Source organism: Leopardus geoffroyi, chromosome A1 (genome assembly GCF_018350155.1).
Source record: "Leopardus geoffroyi isolate Oge1 chromosome A1, O.geoffroyi_Oge1_pat1.0, whole genome shotgun sequence".
Classification (NCBI taxonomy): Eukaryota; Metazoa; Chordata; class Mammalia; order Carnivora; family Felidae; genus Leopardus; species Leopardus geoffroyi.
In genome coordinates this window covers 228,831,751-228,853,108 of record NC_059326.1, presented here as the reverse complement: position 1 = coordinate 228,853,108, position 21,358 = coordinate 228,831,751, and positions in this window count along the sequence as shown.

The window sequence follows — 21,358 nt, the reverse complement described above, 5'->3', positions numbered from 1 at the left end:
TTGAAGACAGAGAAGGATAAAATTAAAAACTAAAAACCACACAGAAAAATAGAAGCAGAAACTAAGAAAGCAGCACTCATGCTTAACAATTGCAGTGGAAGGTCGATCAAAGAGAAGTGCTACTTCATTTATAAAATCACTTAATATTTTAACTTTTTGTGCTGTATGGAGGAATAAGTTTAAAGAATAGACAGGTTCTAAAACTGTTAAGATAAATGTTTTATAGACATATTATTTTGAACAACAAAAAAAGTGAGTTTCAAAGTTATGGTCCTAAATTTTGATACAAAAAAACCAAACAACTTTTTTTTTTTGCCAAATTGTGATCTTGATATTTCTACCAAAGGAAAAACCAGAGAGTAAGTGGGAAATGAATTTGATCTAGGATAGTATTTTTAATGCATCCATTAAAATGCATTGTACATTAGAATGACAAAAGTGAGACGTGCTTAAAGCAAAATCCAAAATATAATTTAATTAGCTGGCATATGTTAAAGTGTTGACTCAAATTTATTCTTGCAGTTGTTGTTCTTACAGAGAGATTTATATTTTAATAGCATCTACAGTAACAAGCTTTGGACTCTGAAGATGATCTCTTAGCTTGCAAATCTTCATTTCAGTTATTTATTTTACAACTGTTACCAAATTCAGTTCACGAAGTTGGGAGATATATGCAATTTATGTCACAAATGATTCATAAACATTAAGAATGTCTGTTGCAAGGGAATGCCCTTCAAATAGACCGGAGGACGTCCCATTTCATGGGAAATTTTCTTATTTTTTTTTTTTATATCAACACTACAAGTTGTAAAGACAATATTAATTTTGGTAAGTATACTGTAGAACCACTAAATTGAAGTCAAAATGTGTCGGCTTTGCAGTTTTAAAGAACATCTGATATTAAGCTTGGAAGGGACATGTTCTTTACATGAGCAATTTTTTGCAAACATAGGCAAAATCTATTACTTTTCCTTCCACGGACTGGCCCATCGGTAGGTGTCTGCATATGTGGTTCTGAATCTCATTTTTATTGACCCAAAGCCCTGCACAGATATCCACTGCCTGTAAATTATCATATACTAGTTTCATGGTTTAGTTCTTATGTTTGCCTGTATTATTTTTAGTGGAGGAATAATAGGTAGAAATAGGAGCAGAAAAAATTTTAAAAGACTCTGCTTCAAATTATTGGCAATTAAACCAAAATAACCATAGGACACTCTAAGCTTTCTCCTACTTTGATACATTCAAATCAACAAATTTATAATCATTAACTTGTGAGATATTGTATGAGGTCCTTTAGTTCAAAAGGATGAAGTCACTTTAAACCGTTTTCAGTCAAGAGGACTAATTCTCCCAGGAAAGAAAGAAAATAAATAAACAATGGCCAAAACATAACAAAATGAAAAGAAAACACTTATTCCTGGAAAAATTAACACTATGCCAATATTCTTTTTTATTGTGGTAAAACAGTATCATAAAATTTACCATCTTAACCATTTTTACTACTGTTTCAGCAACAAATCTCTGAACTTTTTTTATCTCGCAGAGCTGAAATTCTATACGTACTGAACAACTCTCCATATCCCCTTCCTTTGGCTCCAGGTAGCCACCATTCTACTTTCTATTTCTAAGAGTTTTGACTTTAGACACTTCATATAAATAAAATCATGCAATGGGGCGCCTGGGTGGCGCAGTCGGTTAAGCGTCCGACTTCAGCCAGGTCACGATCTCGCGGTCCGTGGGTTCGAGCCCCGCGTCAGGCTCTGGGCTGATGGCTCAGAGCCTGGAGCCTGTTTCCGATTCTGTGTCTCCCTCTCTCTCTGACCCTCCCCCGTTCATGTTCTGTCTCTCTCTGTCCCAAAAATAAATAAACGTTGAAAAAAAAAATTTTTTTTTAAATAAAAAAAAAAATAAAAATAAATAAATAAATAAATAAAATCATGCAATATTTGTCTTGTCTGCTTTATTTCACTTAGCATAATGTCTTTAGAGTTCATTTATGCTGTAGCATATAACAGGATTTCCTTCTATTTAAGGCTAAATAGTATTCCATTTTTTGTATATACCATATTTTATCCATGAATCTTATCCATTTATCTGTTGATGAATACTTAGGTGGCTTCCATTTCTTGGCTACTGTGAATAAAATACCAGTGTGTGAGGAATAAGCTTAGAAATTCCCTGGGCTTACAACAATGGGTTAACAAGGCATAAAGAATTACAAAGCCATAGGATGCTCTCACCCAAGCTTGAGTAAACAAGATAAAACTCCCAGAATAAAATAGGGAGGGGCAAAGGCCCCCAGAATAAAGTGGGGAGGACCAGGGCCCCCAGAATGGAGAGGGGAGGGACAAAGGCCCCAGAAAAGAGAGGGGGGCAAAGGTCCCAAATACAAAGGTATATGAGGTAAGCAAGATTAGGTATTCAGGGCAAAAGTGCTCCCCAATTTAGTACTATAGCAGAAAGCTGCTTTCACAGGAGGGAAGGACCAAATTAGGTGAACAGGTATATATAGGGCTATAGACAGACCACCTCACTGCAGGTGAAGCTGCCCAGAGCAGAGCTGATTAGCAAAAGAAAAGATGCCTTGTTAACCCTGGGGTTGTTTCCCTTATCTGTCTTATCCCCCAGGCTAGCTAAGATAAGCAGATGTGGTGCCTCTGTCTGCCATTAACAACCATCTGCCCATCTGTCTGGTGCCAGGATTTGGTTTAATATTGACCCAAACCCCAAACATTCTTCAAAACCCCCTTTACCCTCATGCCCATTAGTTAATGTTCACCGATTGTCTCTTTGTGCATGCCCATCACATTTGTAGGCCTTCTGATCTTAATAAATACAGGGCAAGGACCCTTATTCGGGGGCTCTTGTCTTTTCCTGGACATTAGCCATCCCTCGCTTTTAATCCTGAGTCTGCTCTCCTGCTGCTGGCCAAAAGACAACTTTAGACTTAGAGTCTATGACACCAGTGAACATGGATGTGCAAATCTTTACTTATTGTCTTCTTTCCATTCTTCTGTATACATACACTGAAGTGGAATTACTGCATTATATCACAGCTCTAGTTTTGGTTTCGATGAACCTTCATACTGCTTTCCATAGTGACCACACCATTTTATATTCCCCCTGAAAGTGTACAAGGGTTAATCTTTTTAAAACTTGTTATTTTCTGTTTTTTGTTCTTGTTTTTTTTTTTTTTTTTTATAGGGGTTATCCTAATGGTAGAAGGTGATATTTCATTGTGGGTTTGATTTGCACTTCCCTGATGATCAGTGATGATGCACGTCTCCTGTTTTTAACATTTGTTGGCCATTTGTATACCTTCTTGGAAGAAATGTCTATTCATGTCATTTCCCCATTTTTTAATTGAGTTATTTGGGCTTTGTTAATAAGTTGTAGGAATTATTTATACACTCTGGATAGTAGCCCCTTTTCAGATATATAGGTTACATGTTAGAAAAAGCCTCATTACCATGAACAAACCATTAAAAGCAATTCTGCTGAGGGCTCAGGGAAAAAAAAGGAAGATTTGTAGAGAAACAATCTTCTTAGGGAATAAGTAGGTTCTCTCAGTAGTCATGAACAGAATGTTGGTAGAAAGATGGATGGTTAAGGCCATTCTAATAGGGTCTCAAATGAAAATAAGGAACAGATTGTTGGAAACTGAAGGAAAGGCAATTCTTGATGTAAAGTGGCAATGAGCTTGGCTGAATTGGGTTTGTGTCCTAGTGTTTTGTGGAAGGCAGAACTTGTGAGCAATACAACTGAATATTTGGCTGAGAAAATTTCTAAGCAAAGTATAGAAAAAGCTGCCTGGTTTCTCTTGAATGTTTATCATAAAGTTTGAGAAGAGAGAAATAATTTAAAGACAAAATTGTTAATTAAAAGGGAAACAGAACTTAAAATATAGGAAAAATTCAGCTATCCATATTGCAAAAAAGAAAAAAAAATGAGAAAGCATGTTTGGCAGAAAACACTAAGAATGTGGTCAAGGGACCCTTTGATAAGGACATTAGTGTGGGTATGAAAGATAAAATCATATGATCAAATCAATAAACAGAAATGCATTTGACAATATACTTTAATGATTAAAAAAAATCTCAATAAGTTGTATATGCAGTAAAAGTAATGTACCTCAACACAATAAAAGACCATATATAACAAGCCCACAGCTAATATCATAGCCAGTGTTGAAAGGTTAAAAGCTTTTTCTCTAAGATCGGAATCAAGGAAAGCATGCCCACTTTTATCACTCCTGTTCAGTATAATACTGAAAGTCCTGGCCAAGCAATTAAGCAAGAAAAATAAACAAATAAAGACATCCAAATCAGAAGTAAAATCATCTCTGTTTGTAAATGATATAATCTCATATAAAGTCCTAAAAACTAAACCCAAAACTGTTAGACTTAATAAACAAATTTAACAAAATTATAAGATAAAAAAACCAGCATACAGAAATCAGTTGCATTTCTATACACTAATAATGAAATATTTGAAAATAAAATAAAGAAAATAATTCTATTTACAATAGCATCAAAAACAATAAAATACTTAAAAATAAATTTAACCAAGGAAGTAAAAGATCAGATCACTGAAAATTGTAAGATATTGATTAAAGAAATCGAAGAAGGCACAAATCAATGGATAGATATCCCATGTTTATGAATTGGAAGAATTGATATTGTGAAAATACCCATGCTGCCCAAAGCCATGTATAGATTCAATGCACTTCTTTTCAAAATTCAGTGGCATTTTGTACACAAATAGAAAAAAAAATACTAAAATTTGTATGAAAACACAAGAGAATAAGCAAAGGAATAGTCAAAGGAATCCTGAGAAAGAACAAAGCCACAGATATCACATTTCCTGACTTCAGACTACATTACAAAGCTATAGCAATCAAAACAGTATGGTACTGGCATAAAAATGGAACAGAATTGATAACCCAGAGGGAAACCCACACATAAGCTCAGCTAGTATTGACAATGGAGTCAAGAATACCCAATGCTAGAAAGATAGTCTCTTCAATAATTAGTGTTTGGAAAACTGGATAACCATATGTAGAAGAATGAAATTTGACCCCTATTTTACACCACTCACAAATATTAACTGGAAATGAATTAAAAACTTAAACATATGAATCTTAAAATTCCTAGAAGAAATTATAGGGTAAAATCTCCTTGACATTGGTTTTGGCAACCTTTTTTTTTTTTTTGATATGGACACTAAAAGCATAAACAACAACAAAAGCAAAAATATGTGAGATTGGATAAAACTAAAAGCTTCTGCATAGCAAAAGAAATAATTAACAAAGTGAAAGGCAACCTATAAAATGGGGGAACATATTTGCAAATCATGTATCTGAAAGGGGTTAATATTCAAAACACAGAAATAACTCATACAAATCAATAGTAAAAAAAAAAAAAATTCTAAGTTAAAAATGGGCAATGGTTCTGAATAGACATCTTTCCAAAGAAAGTATACAAATGACCAAGAGGTACATGAAAAGGTGTGCAACATTACTAACAATCAGAGAAGCAAAACTCAAAACCACAATGATATATTACTTTACACTTCGTAGAGTGGCTATTGTCAAAAAGGAAGGCATGAGATAGCAGGTATTGGTGAGGGTGTGGAGGAAAAGGAACCCTCTTACATTTATAGAGAGAATGTAAATTGGTGCAGCTAAAATGTAAAATAGTATAGAGGTGCTTCAAAAAATTAAAAATAGAGGGGTGCCTGGCTGGCTCAGTGGGTAGAGCATGCAACTCTTGATCTCAGGGTCGTGAGTTTGAGCCACACGTTGGACATACAGATTAAAGATAGAATGACCATAAGATTCAGCAATCGTACTTCTGAGTATATATCCAAAGGAAATGAAATCAGGTTCCCAAAGAGATATCTGCACTCCTGTGTTCATTGCAGCATTATTCAAAATAGCTAAGATGCTGATACAACCTAAGCGTCCATGTATGGATGTATACACACATACACACACACACACATTTTATTTATATATAATATATACACACACATATATATGTATGTGTATATATATATAATATATATTATATATATACTTATATATAATATATATTATATGTATACTTATATATATACTTATATATAGACTTATATATATACATATTTATAAGTATACATATAAGTATACTTATATATATACTTATAAATATATATATACTTATATATATACTTATAAATATATATATACTTATATATATACTTATATATAAATATATATATTATATATATATACATATATATACTTATATATATCTATTATATAGATATATATACACATATATATACATATATATACGTATATATACATATATAATTATCTATTATATATACATATATATACTTATATATATAATAGATATATTATATATATACTTATATATAATATATATAATGGAATATTACTCAACTATGAGAAAGAAGGAAGTTTTGTCATTTGTGACTGCATGGCTAGACCTTGAGGATATTATGCTAAGTTAAATAAGTCAGACAGAGAAAGCCAAATACTGCATGCTATCACTTACATGAAAATCTAAAAACAAAACAAAACAAACAAACAAACAAAAAACCCCAGAAACAGCAAATGATGGTTTCCAGGAACCAAGAGAAATGAGTCCAAGAGAAATCAGGATAAAGAAAGGGAGGACCTTCTGAGCCGCAGACAACAAACAACTGGGAAACCTTTCCGGGGGAGAACAAAACCAGGGTCTGTTCAAACAGCACCTACCATCAGTCGCCAGGGTTGAGGATGCTTACCACTTCTGTCCAGAGAACTTGAGAATGGGCTGGTGACTAAGGACTATGCGTGTCACACCCTTCCCCTCTTTGAACGTGAATGTTTCTTACAGTAATCCCATTCTCAGTCTCCCATGGTTTAATGTGAGTAATTTGCCTTTTTAGTCCATAAATCACTGGATTGAGAGGAGCCACATTCTCACCTGATGTGAAGACAATTGCACATCAACCCAAAGATCCTGTAATTTGAGATCCACCCTATGACTAGATTTGGATTTTGAATTGTCTTCTTTGGGGCGGGAATGGTGTATTTCTGCACGTGGGAAAGAGAGTGAACCAAATACCTGGAGAACAGAGGATGGCCTGATGTAGTCGCTCTCCACGTTATCAAATATTCCAAGTTCTTCTTCTGGGAAAACAGTAATGCAGTATGTCCCTGTTCTCTTGGAGTGAGGCATGGCCAAAAGGCTAGCTTTGTCCAATGATGTGTGAGCAAGAGTGGCAGGTGCTATTTTTGAGTAGAAGCTCTAGGAACCGGTGTGGGATTCCCAGCACTCCACTCTTCTGTTTTACAACAATGCTCTAGATGGTGGCTGCTCTCTCATCTGGGGCCCTAAGTGGACACAGTAGAGGACAGCACAGATGACCATGAGCACATAGTCTAACATAGATTTTCTAAAAAAATCTTTGTTTCAAGCTACTGAATTACTTAAGGCTGGGTTTTATGTCAGCATCACCTAGCCTATCGCGACAGCTATAAAGAGTTAATTTCTTTTTTAATTCACCAACTTTATTTCCTTAGGGCAGTTTTAGGTTTACATAAAAACTGAGCAGAATGCACAGAGTTCCATATAGCGCCCTCACTCCTTCCCTCCCCTGACTTCCCTTACTACTAACATTTTTGCAGTATGTGGTACATTTGTTACAACCAATGGGCCAATAATAATACACTGTTATTAACTGAAATCCATAGTTTACATTAGGGTTCATACTTTCTGTTGTACACTCTGTGGGTTGTGGCAAATTTATGACATATATCCACCATTACATTATCATACAGAACAGTTTCACTGCCCTAAAGCCCCCTATACTCCACACTCCTCACAACCACTGGAAACCACACTGATCTTTTTGCCCAACCAAGATAAAACAAGTGGCTTCTAAAATTACCAATAAGTTGTGTCTTCTCGCATAACAATTAATAATTATGAACGTTAATTTCTTACAAGACATAAAAATAGTTTGTCACCCCTATTTTTACGAAATTGATATTCATGATTGAACGTTTCATTGTATTTGTAAAAACATTTGTTCAGCACATTTAATCCATGTAGTATTTTCTATGCTTTTACTATAACTCACTTCATTTTTCTATTCCTAATACTGACCTCCTCCCACCCTGCAGTGGCCCTCATTATTTCTGGCAATATTGTAAATGTCTCCTATTCTACCTTCTTACCACCTATTTTCCCCTCTATAATCAATCACCTCAATTATTCCCAAACTATTCCCTAACGTATAATTCTGATCATGTCTTTCACCTTAGGAAAAGTCATTACTGATGTCCCCCCCTGTGCTGAATAAAGTCCAATGACCTGGCTTCCTGCCCCCATTCCCTGTAGAACCTCAGTCAAAAGAGCTTGTGTTTTCTGCATTGTGACTACATCCTCCTGCTTTCAGCCGCATAGAACTGATTTCATCTCATTTCTCTGCTTATCGTAACATTTTGTATTGTATCCGTAACAGATACATACAAAAACTGCACAACGTGCTTACACATACACACACATACACATTTAAAAGTAGAAAAAAGCTCACACATACACACACATACACATTTAAAAGTAGAAAAAAAAATGTGATCACTTACATATCCACAGTGAGTCAAGCAAGAGGATATTGCCATGCACCAGAAGCCCTATTAGATGTAATTGCTGGTCTGAGTTTTGTGTTAATCATTTTTTTAATTTTGTTCTCTTGTTATTTTTACACATAGTTATTCACCTTTAAGCTATAATGCCTAATTGTGCATTTTCAAATTTTATATGAACCAAAGAAGTATAGAATCTGCTCTCTAGCATCTTGCTTCGTTCACTCAATAGTATGCGAAATTCATTCATGTATGTGGATTGAGCTCTAGGTGATTTGTTCCCATTGCTAGGTCATATTTTCTGAATACCTAGCTGACAACTTAAAATGGGTGTTAGATTCGAGTCAGTAGGCATAGACCTACGTGGACTTAAAATTCCAAAAACAAGATCCAGACCTGGGAATCACTGGCATATAATAAGTCATTAAAAGCCAAAGACACAGAAAAGATTGCTTGGGGGTCGTGCACATAGTGAGAGGAGAAAATGGATTTATTCCATTGCCAGGAAACACCACCATTTATGTGAAGAAACAGAAAAATAACCATGGGCAGGAGCTATTAGCAGGGAAGAAGGACTTTAAAGAGATAGGGGTATTAAGGAGGTCCGCAAGGATATGTCAGTGGGGAAAAAAAGAAGTTACATGAGTTGAACAGCAACAAAGAAAAATTGAAACTTTAAAAATATGAGAAGAAAACAGGAATAATATTAGGACAAAACAGGAACAATCAGTTCCTAAAGATAGGTTGTAAAAGTCTATCTTGTATAGGAGTAAGAGAGAAAGTTAAACAGTGGTTTTCCTGGTGGATTGTATGAGTAATTAAGCGTCTGAATCAATATTGATTCAAGAAGTAGACAGCAAAGTACAGTCACTGCACATAGACTAAAACATTCCAGATTTAATAAGATATTTAACATCAATAGGATCAAATATCTAAGACAACATTAAAGTCCAGAAACACAGTGTCTGTTCCCTGAAATACTAGAGAATATAGAACCTTTGTAAATTATGGAAGACAAATTATAAATCTAGGCATGACCAAATATCTTTTTTACATAGAGCAATTTTTTTCCTTATGTCTCTTATTTATCTATTTGAGAATTATGAAATGAAACTTTGGAATGTTTATTGATTCCAAAAACAAAAACAAAAATAAAAAACACCCCAATAGTGTATCAGTGGAGAAGTGAAGTAAGGAAAAAACTGATGTAATTGTTGCATTGGCAGATATTTAGGGAATGATGTCAGTGGGGTGATAGGGGAAGGTGACAGACTAATGGCAGCAGGTTGAGGTGTGAACAAAATAAAAAACAAAAACAAGAAGAGGTATCTTTTGTTGTTGTTTGTTTTTCCAAGTAGCTTGGCTCTAAGAAGAAGAATGAATATAAAGTAAGAACTGAAGTATGACATCAATGGAATGGAAGATTTTTTTCATGATAGAAAAGTCTGGAGCATACTTCCATGCCAAGGGAAAGACCCATCAGAAAACAGAGGCCATGGGGTGCCTGGGTGGCTCAGTCGGTTAAGCATCCAATTTTGGCTCAGGTCATGATCTCGCAGTTCATGAGTTTGAGCCTTGTGTCAGGCTCTGTGCTAACAGCTCAGAGCCTGGAGCCTGCTTCGGATTCTGTGTCTCCCTCTCGCGCTGCCCCTACCCCAACTCATGCTCTGTTTGTCTCTGTCTCAAAAATAAATAAACATTAAAAAAAAAGAAACAGAGGCCATCATTACGAGGGTAAAGTTAGAGGCATTAGTTCGACTTAGGCAGAAAGTGCAATACAAAATTAATCCTCAAAGTCTAAGTATCTCATGGATTATTGTCTTTTTCCATGGATTATCTTCTTATAAACTCATTCTTATTTCTTTCAATTTCATACTGAATAGTCATTAGGTTTTCATTGATCCAATTCACTGATCCTTTTCTGCCTTTTCTATTTTTAAATCAGCTTTATTGAATTATGATTTACATAAATAAAATTCACTATATGGTACAAATTGTTGAGTTTTGACAAATGTATAGAGTTGTGGAACCACACTGTAGTCACACAATGATACAGAACATGTTCATTACCCCAAAACATTTCCTCTATCTGCTCCCTGCCCTGGAAAATCTCTGATCTGCTTTTTATGCCTACAGTTTTCCTTTTAGAGAATTGCATGGAAATTAACTCTTGCAGTTTGTAGACTAGAGTCCCTCGCAGCCAGCTTCTTTCACTTTGCAGAGTGGTTATGTGTCCTTAGTTTGTTATTTTTATCGTTTCTACTATGCCATCAAATAAATGTACTATAATGTGTTTCACCATTCACCTGTTGAAGGACATTTGGCTTATTTCCAGTTAATAAAGCTGCTATTAACATTCAAATACAAGTCTTTGTATGAACCTATATTGTCATTTATCTTAGAAACACATCTAGAAGTAGAATTGCCAGTTTATATGTTGTCTAAATTCAAAAGAAAGCATAAAACCATTTTACCCTTCTGCATGTCTACCCCTAATTGATGAGAATTCTAGTTGTTTCACATTTTTCACCAACACTTGGTTTTTGTTTTGTTTTCTTTTTTTCCATTTTAATTGTAGCCATTCTGGTAGTTGTATACTAGGATATCACTGTGGTTGTAATTCACACTTTCCTAATGGCTAATGATGTTGGACATCTTTCCATGTCCTTACTTTCCATTTGTATAGCTTCTTTGGTAAAGCATTCAAATATGTTACCCACACCTTTATCAGGGTGTTTGGGTACAGTACTAGTAACTAGAGACTTGATTCAGATTTTACCAGCATTTATGTGAACCCATCTGTGCCTGTACATATATATGTATGTGTGTAGTTCTATGTGATTCTACCACATGTAGAGATCTACATAACCCCCACCACAATCAAGATACAGAATATTTCATCACCCCAAATGAACACTTTCATGCAGCTTCTTCATAGCAATGGCCATAGTCCTGGCAATAAACAATGATGTTTGAAGAGTAAAAGATTTTAGTTAATCAATTATGCTCCTTATGTTTCTTGTCTCCTAGAAAACTTTTACCTAACCCAGGTTACTACAGCTTTCTCCTAGGCATTTTTTTTTTTTTTTTGCAAGAAGTCTTTTCCTTATCACACTTACTCTTGACCCACTTCAAGTTAAATTTTTCTCTGTAGAGATCTTGTACACATTTTTTAAGTTTCTCTTTAAGTATTTTATAATCCTCACGCTATTAAAAATTATATTCTTTTGAATTTCAATTTCACATAGTGGCAGGGAATTTTCTGGCAGCACTTTGTTGCTCTGGACATTCTGGAATAATTTCCTGCCACCTTCAGTGGATTGAATAGTGTCCCTCCAAATCCATGTCCAGGAAGAAACTCAGAATATGACCTTATTTGGAATAAGCATTTTTGCAAATGTAATCAAGGTAAGGATCTGGGGATGAGATCATCTGGCATTATCTTGGTGGGCCCTAAATCCAATGATGAGTGTCCTTGCAAGAGACAGACTTGGAGACATGGAGATACACAGAGGTAGAAACCCATGGAATGATAGAGATTGGAATTATGTAATCACAAGCCAAAGAACACCAAGCATTGCTGGCTACCACCAGGCATAGGACGAATTCTCCCCCACAGCATCCAGAAAGAACCAGCCCCGAAAACTCCTTAATTTCAGACTTTTTCCCTTCAGAACTGCAAGAAAATATATTTTTGTTATTTTAAGTCACTCAGTTTGTGATAATTTGCTATGACAGCCCCAGAAAACTAATCCATGATCTAACGGTGGTGACGATTTCCTGATGAAGACAAAAATGCAGGTTACTGAGAGAAAAGAGAGTAGATAAGGCTTCTTTTAAGTCACAATTAAATTTTATGAGGACACAATAGGAAAATCACAGTTACGCAATACAAAAATCATCCAAATCACCTATATCAAACTTATGAAGAGAATTTTTATAAACTTAGGATATTGCTTCATTGTGAAGTTATTTACTGATGTGAAATATCCTCGAGCACTCCCTCTTTTCCACAGTGAATCTGGAAGAACTTTCGCATTTCAGTGAAGTTGGCTTTCCTGTCCCCCACCTCTAATTCTGAGTTTTCTCAGGTTTGAAACCAATGATACGTAATTCAAAGTCAAGACAATTTTTACAACACCAACATCACCTTGTCGTGTTATAACATTCCTTATCAGATCAGTGTTCCTTAATTAAACACCTGCCTGTTGCAAATAATTAAGTCATTCTTTATCAGGATTGTTACTGAAACTACAAGATGATTATGAAGGTTAGCTTGTTAATAGTATTATAAAGAGGTAAAACTTATCAATGTATTATTATAAGTTAACACTGAATCCTCACTTTTTTTAATGACCCTACTGCTGGCTTTCCCCTTCTGCATTGTACAAAACCAGAGGAGACAGGTTGCCTCTGTCAACCTAAATGTCACTATTACCTATGTACTACACAAATCCATATTTGGGCAAAGATTTAATCAGTTATTTCCAGGCCATCAAATCATAGTTGCAAAGTAATAATAGAAGAGTTATCTATAGCTCAGATTCTCCAAACTCTGTCTTTTGGACCAGAAAAAAAAAAAAAAAAAAGGAAAAGGGAAAGAAAATTAAAGCTTACAATAGTTAAAATCCACAACACCAACAACACCAAATGTTAATGAGGATGTGGGGCAACTGGAATTCTCATTCATTGCTGGTGGAAATGCAAAATGGTACAGCCACTTTGGAAGACAGTTTGGTGGTTTCTTATGAAACTAAACATACCCTTACCAAACAATCCAACCATCATGGTCCTTGGTATTTGCTCAAAGGAATAAAAACTTATGTTCATACAAAAGTCTACACATAGATGTTGATAGCAGCTTTATTCATAATTGCCAAAACTTGAAAGCAACCAAAATATCCTTCAATAGACAAATGGATAAATAAACTGGGGTACATCCAGACAATGGAATATTATTCAGTGCTAAAAGGAAGTAAGGAATCCAGCCATGATAAATGCTTTTTACTAAATGAAAGAAACCAGTCTGAAAAGGCTACATACTATATGACCTCAATTATATTACATTGTGGAAAAGGTAAAACTATAGACATAGTAAATATGTTGTTAGGTGTTAGTACAGAGGGATGAATAAATGGAGTGTGGAGGATTTTCAGGGCAGGGAAAATATTCGGTTTGATGCTATAATGATTGATTTACGTCTTTGACATTTGTCCAACACCATAGATGTGCAACTCCAAGAGGGAACCCTAATGTATACCCTAATGTAGACTTTAGGTGATAATAATGTATCAGTGTGTGTTCAACTGTCATAAAGGTACCACTTTGGTGGGAGAGGTTGATAATGGGGAAAGCCATGCATGAGTAGGAGGACAGGAGGTATGTGGAAAATCTCCATATGTTCTACTCAATATTCTATGAAACTTCTCTTTTAAAAATTCTATTAAGGGGCGCCTGGGTGGCGCAGTCGGTTAAGCGTCCGACTTCAGCCAGGTCACGATCTCGCCGTCCGTGAGTTCGAGCCCCGCGTCGGGCTCTGGGCTGATGGCTCAGAGCCTGGAGCCTGTTTCCGATTCTGTGTCTCCCTCTCTCTCTGCCCCTCCCCCGTTCATGCTCTGTCTCTCTCTGTCCCAAAAATAAATAAACGTTGAAAAAAAAAAAATTCTATTAAAAGAAATAAAGTCCATGTTTATTAGGTGAGGAGGGATGGGGTTACTGTTGTTGCAAGTGGGGGTTCCCTAGGTTTTCTAACAACTATTATTTTTCTCCAATTCCTGATGGGTACCATGCTTCCAGGTTGCTATGTAAGTCTCCTCGGCTGACTGCCCAGAGCCTGTGTAGAATCCTTATGCCACTCAGAGAATTTATACATTGCTTCTACTGTGCTACAGTTGCCAGGAAAAACACTACACAGCACAAGTCTCCATCAATCTTAGGTGGTTACAGAACAGGAACCTAGAGAAGTTCTAGCAACTCTGTATCCTTGGCTAAATTAAGAGCCCAATGGTCCTACACTGTTACAGCAAATATTTTGTAGACAATGATACGCACTGCTCTAAGTGCTAAGAATATAACTCATCAAAAAAGTCAAGAAGTTACAGTAAGGCTGGGATGAGAGGAAGAGAAAAACAAATTTAAGGCAAGTCATGTGGTGGTACCTAGTGAGATACCATACAAACCTAATGAACAGGGTATCTGTATAGGTTATCTACATAGTTATATGGTAGTGATCTTGGTGATGGGGAAAGCAGAGGAAAGGGAGAGGAGAACATGATCAGGAACCAGACATGCACAGATATCACAGAAGAGCAGCCCAGGAAAAGTAAAATCATTGCCAACATCTTCGGGAGGACCAGGAGAGAGGCTTGATGAAGTTGGCCTTGTGTGCCAAGGGGTTTAAGTTCATTCTGAGTACAATTAGAAACTACTGCAAGGCTTTAAAGAGGGAATTGAATGATCTGATTTAAGGTTGTAAGTGATCACTATTAACACTCTGACTGCTCCATGGAGACAGACTGTAAAGGGGCAGAAAAAGGAACAAAGACAAAAAAAAAAAAAAAAAAAAAAAAAAAAAGGCGGTTGCTCCATATTACAAGAGAAAGGGGAGAAATGATAATATCAGGAATCAGGAAGTAGATGAAGACAGGTGTTCTAAGAGGTATTTTGGAGGCAGAGTCAATTAGACTTCTTGATAGCTGACAGATTTGATGGGGGCAGGTGGCAAGTGAAGGAAAAGTAAGGATCCAAGGGGAAACCAAGGCTGGCTTGGATCTTCACATCAGCACTTCTGCAGGAATGGCCTTAGGCCACTGTTCATACCTGTCTCTTCCAATTTCAACAACATATTTTTGGAAGACAATTCTCTGTGGATCTGTCACATTTCTGTTCATTTCATGAGTACTGGCCGCATTTGCTCTGGACCATCTTTTGAAAAGCGTTGGTACAGCAAAAGCTTGGAAAATAGACATAATTTGCCCATCAGGAGCAAAGGAGAGGTTTATTGAGTATGTAATAAACAGAATATCTACCCCAAAGGCAAAAGTCAGACAGGTCTGCTTCCCATTATAAAAAATTGGGGCTCCCTAAGTTCATGACTCCTCTATCTCTCAATACAACCTGAGTGGCCCAGTCATGTCACCTGCCAACTGGGGCTCAGGGAGACAGTGCAAAGGCCCTGGACATTCCTATTGCTTTAGTAACAAATGATCCTTTGTCTCTGACACAGTAGTCTTGAGCCTTCTGTTAGTACTGATAGCATCCATGAAACTGTGCTGGTTCACTCATCCACTTGCAAGCAGAGCACAATGTCAGCTCTTTCCTAGTTCTTGACATTTATCACCAGTGAGGTCTGAAGGAGATACTCTTTCTTTATCCCTGCATCAGATATTTGCATTTTTCTAATGGGTTATTTCCTTATTCCTACCAGCTTTTCAGCTGCTTCAGTTAACAAAGACTGGCAGCCTCTTGCTTACCAGACATGGAAAGCTCTAAAGAAGTCACAATAATGTCACTTTTTTTTTTTTAGTCCCATATCTAGATTAATGAGTATGTGTGATAAGGATGGCTTTCAGTATTGGAAATTGATTCAGGAACACAATTTAAAACACTCTTTTTAAGCCCAAAAGACTTATCTGTAGCATTGCCTATGTAATAAATTACCTCTTTTGTTTTCTTCTCCATAAATATAGAGATGGGAATGGTTCCTAATTAGAAGCAGCACATGTGCCTCTAAGTATAACAAGAAATCTTGATGATCTAAAAAGATGGGTTGTAAAATAATTTGATAAATGAATTACCATCATCTGAATGAAGGGTACACATTAAAGAAGTGGAAAACAATAATCATGGGGCGGGGGTAGGAGCTTCAAGGAAGGTGACTCTTTAGAAGAGAAAGAGAAAGAGATAAGACAGATTAAAACCAACATCATGTTTAATAGAGCAGAGTCCAGTATAAATTTAGGCAATTATTCAGTGGACCCATCTTGTGGGAGTAATGGAGAGAAAGTCCCAGGAGCCCTTGAGAAGAATCATTAGATACTTGTGTCTACTTAAAATGAATGCCTTTCTACCTAAAATAATTAATGCATTTGTGGCCACAGATTCCTTATAAGAGCTATGAAACTGGAATTTAGCCAATCAGGGACAAGGATGAGAATCTAGATTTAAAAATGGGGTATGAGGTAGACTTTTTAAACCAGTTTGGAATCCTGTCAGTGAAATGTTTTATGGATCTATCCTCTATAGAATGAGTGATATCATTGATTGTTTCACTTTCAAAATGGTTGGGACTAACATGGAAACAGATGAAAAGTGAGGCAAATGTACATGTCTGAAGGACAGGGAACATCATGTTATCATGCACAGCTGACATCCTTTTTTAGAGCAGCAGCATCTATAATTTCTTCCTCTGGATTCTCACTTCCTGGTTCTTTTTAAATACTCTCTGAATTCCCATCATCTCTACAACCGAATTTTGAAGAGATAAATAGTGTCGTTCTAACTTAACCACCTTCCAACCATGGCTTTCCGCCAATATTATCTGTTCGTGGTATTTAAGGAAACATGCATTTCTATTTCAAATTCAACCACATTAATAATATTAGGAAAGCCAGCATGAGAAGCAAACCAGAGAAAGATATAAAGCAAAGATTTTACAGATGTACATTCCATGAAATTTTAACAAAGTTCAATGAGAGTTTTTCAAGCTTCCTGATTAAGAATGACTCATTTTTGTGCCTGACTAAATTACAGAAAGTAGGTCATACATTCTGATAAACTTCTTGAGGAGAGTTGATAAATTTTCACTTAATGGTCACATTAAGTGCAATCTTTTTCATTGCTATATTTCATTTAGTAAGTTACAATAAGTACATGTCTTGGTTTATCCCAACCTACTTAGCTTGAGTCCTTCTATCTGGTCATACCTTATAAAATCTGTGGTAAGTGGAAGTTTCAGATGGCTCCAATGACCTTCAAGCCCTGACATTACTTCCATGGTTATGTTACCTCATGTTACAAACAGATTAACCTAGTGGGGGTCTAATCCAATCGTAACTAGTTCTTTGAAAGCACAGATTTCTCTGTTTAAGGGGCAAAAGAAGGGTTCAGAGAGACGGAGAGCATGAGAACTGTTGCAGCCAGATGGAGGGGGACATTCGTAAGGACCAATCAGTGTCTTCTAGAAACTGACATCAACCCCTGGCCAGACAACCAGCAAAGAAATGGAGACCTCAGCCCTATAAATGCAAGGAACTCAATTCTGCCAACAACCTGAATGATCTTGGAAGCAATTTTTTTTTTTTTTTCTTTACAGCCTCCAGATCAGAGTTCAGCCTGTCTAACTTCTTGATTCTGGTCTTGTGAAACTCTAAACAAAGGACAATCTGAGCCAGCCTGGACTTCTGACCTACACAACACTGATAATAATCAATGCATGTGTGTGTTTTAAGGTGCTACATTTGTGGTAATTTGTTACACAGAAGTATAAAATTAATGCAGAACCAGAAGCCTAAATTTTGAAATTATGATAATTCCTGCCAATAAAATAGAAGATATTGAGAAAATAATCTGATATTTACTTAAAAGAATTTTTTGAAGAGGAAATTTCCAGACAGGGCTTGAGGTACATATTTTTACTCTTTTCTTGCAAAGTTTATTTTATATTTCTCTGTGAGCTATGAGCATTTTTTTTACTTTTTTTTTCTAGCGAAATACTAGTCATTAGTGAGCATCTTGGAAAACAAACAAACCCCAATGAGCAATGAGGATAAAATCTCCAGCAATACCCTTATATTTGACACAAAACATTCATCCCCACCTTTATCCATGGTATTCTTGGGCTCTAAGACTTGCTAGAGAAGCTCGTTAAAATCAAGCCTGTTTGATTTCCATGACAACAAATCAAGGGGGCAGTTCTAATTACATATAGCAGATGTGAGGCAGTGTTGCAGAGTGGGAAAGCTCATGGGTTCCTGAGTTGATCTATCTGGCTTCCAGTCCTGGCTCTTATCAGCTATTTACTACATGACCTTGAGCAAGTTTCTTAATCCTGTTAGTGTGTTTATCAGTAAAATCAAGAGAAACAGTATCTGTCTCACAGAAGGTATTATAAATGTATGTTTGAGACACTTCCTGGAATAGAGTGAATGCTGAGTAAATTTTACAATGTTTCTTTTCACAGGAGAGCTACTCCAGACTGATGGGAACTCAAACGCAGGATAGCTGATTCCAGACAACTTTACCTAACCTTAAACTACAGTCTTTCTCTTGCCTTCCCTCTTTTTATCAATAATTTCCAAGTTACCCGTACTCAAAGCCCCAGAATAATCTGAGGCAAAATTTCAAAGTTGACTGCCTTCTGGTTGATCTCTGATTCATCCTATAAGTTCCACAAGAGAGATGTTTGTGCAAAGTCTGGAGAGTGGAGTGAAGGAGCAGTCATTTTTAGCTTGCATATCTTGTCTCTGGCTGGCTAACTCCCATCACTGGTGTGAGGCACAACAGTTGTGCAACGGCTCTAATCTGCCTCTGGATCCTACTTTGGCTTCTCTGATTCCCGGACCAAGTGTGTGTGTTTAGCTCCATGACAAAGAGCCCCAGCTTCTACAGGATACGCATTCCACCTAGGTCAGAGGCAAAAAGAACTGATGCAGGTGTCAGTCCTCTCTCATGGCCCCAGCTCGTGCTTGTGGATATCCACTTATCCTTCCTCTCTCCCATCTTACTTACCTCCATCTTCTCTTCCTGACTGCCTTCCCTTCCTGGACTTCAGTTTCCAGCATCAGATGCAGAGACAACAGCCTTGGAGCTAGCTCCTGGGATTGTTCGTACTGCTGAGGAGAGAAGTGAACTCTCCAGTAGGAGACTGAATGAAGAAAAACATCAAATTAGCACACAAAAAAAGGTAAAAGGATGTATCTGGACTAGCACAGTTTAACTCCCTGCTGGGGCTACCAAAGGAGGTGAGGAAAGAAAAGGAGGGGGAAAGATTGACACTGTGCTCTGGATGTGGAGAAGGCAAGAAGCCAGATGGTTTGGGAGAGGTGGTATCACCTTCACTCATATCTCCAAGCTTGGCACAATGGCTGCTTGAAAGAGACTGAAAAACATGAGCCTGCAGAAAACCAAAGGGCAGAAGTAGCACCGGGATTGGCATTCATATATATATTGATAGTATACACCTTCAGAAGTGAGAGGTCCAGAGGCACAAGGCCAATTGAACAGACTTTGAGATGCCTCAGGGATGATACTCACCTCCCATTAACCAACAGGAAGAGGTGAACATGGGGTTCAAGTTTCAGCAAAACTTTAGTTAACCATTGGGCACTGTTGACCTTCTACCTCTCAGACATGTCTTTCCCTTCTCATTGAAAAGGCTGTTTACATCTTTTCCCTTCTCCTTGGAAAATGCAAAGGTGAAGCTGAGGCAGAGAATGAGCTGACAGCTAAATAACTCAGAGATAGCCCCTTAAATAGCAGAAATCCAACAGGTTGGGGGCCTGATTGTAGGAGAGAAGGGAGAAGTTCAAAGTTGAGAGGACAAATTCTCAATATCCTGGAAATTAGCTCTGGTTCTAAGAGAGGAGAGAGAAACTTCAGATCATATTGAGGATGATGAAGTTTCTGCCTGAAAGTGACGTACATCCCTTTTATCTAAACACCTTTCGACAAAGCAAGTTCGCATGGCCGCCCTTGAGTTCAAGACAATAATGGTATACAGTCTTCCCACAAGAAGAGGGACCTGTGGGGAGGAAACCAGAATATTTGGTAAACAACATAAATTCCCCCGAATTTTACCAAACTTAGAATAGAGCAAAGCTACTCTTATGAAAACTTAAATGAGCCCTAGGAATCAATAGGTCCGGTTATTTTAAGAAAGAAGAGGCAGGCAAACTCTGGAAAGGGTTGTTACTATTGTTTTCGTTAGTGCTAATATAGAGCCCCAGGCGTTAACTAGGTTCCAAGATTACCAAGGGATCTCAAGCTGATGCCCTGAAACGGGTGGAAAGGCAGAGAATTAATAAACTCACTGCAATGGGCAGACCGGTTAGACAATGGGTGCTAACCAGATTGAATTAAGAACCTTACATAATGCCTAACTATGTTCATAGCCTCTCAAGACACAAATGGAAACAAATATACTTCTGGCCTATAGGCCACTGGTTTGTAAACTATAGTCTATCAAGAACTACACTGAAATATCCTGGTAATTGACAGGATTTCTTTTTAATAAAATGGGCAGTTAACAAATCACCAACGTACATGAAAATAAAGGTACAAAGATCCATGAATCTTCCACTATCAAATTGTCATGTGATCTTAAATAAATAACTAAAATCTTCTTTATACTGTTTCCAACTCGATGGCAAAATAGCATTACCACATTCATGGGGACATTATGGTGTGGACATATATCATTTTTTGGACAGATCCTTAAGTTGAGTACTTATTATTCTACCATGAGATCAAAACTAGTAAATCATACCACTACTCTACTATTAGGATGATATAGAATACCTATTAGCTATTTATGACCCTAAGATTAGAAAAGAAAGTGAGCGGCCAGCATTAATGCTTAACGTGATGAGAGTCATCATTCAGCACTGTCCCGGTAATTCCCATATGCTCACAGCATTTGAGAAAGCCTTAGACATACCCCGTGCAATCCAGAACATTTTCTTGAGAGACTATCAGCAGGATATGAGTTTGTAC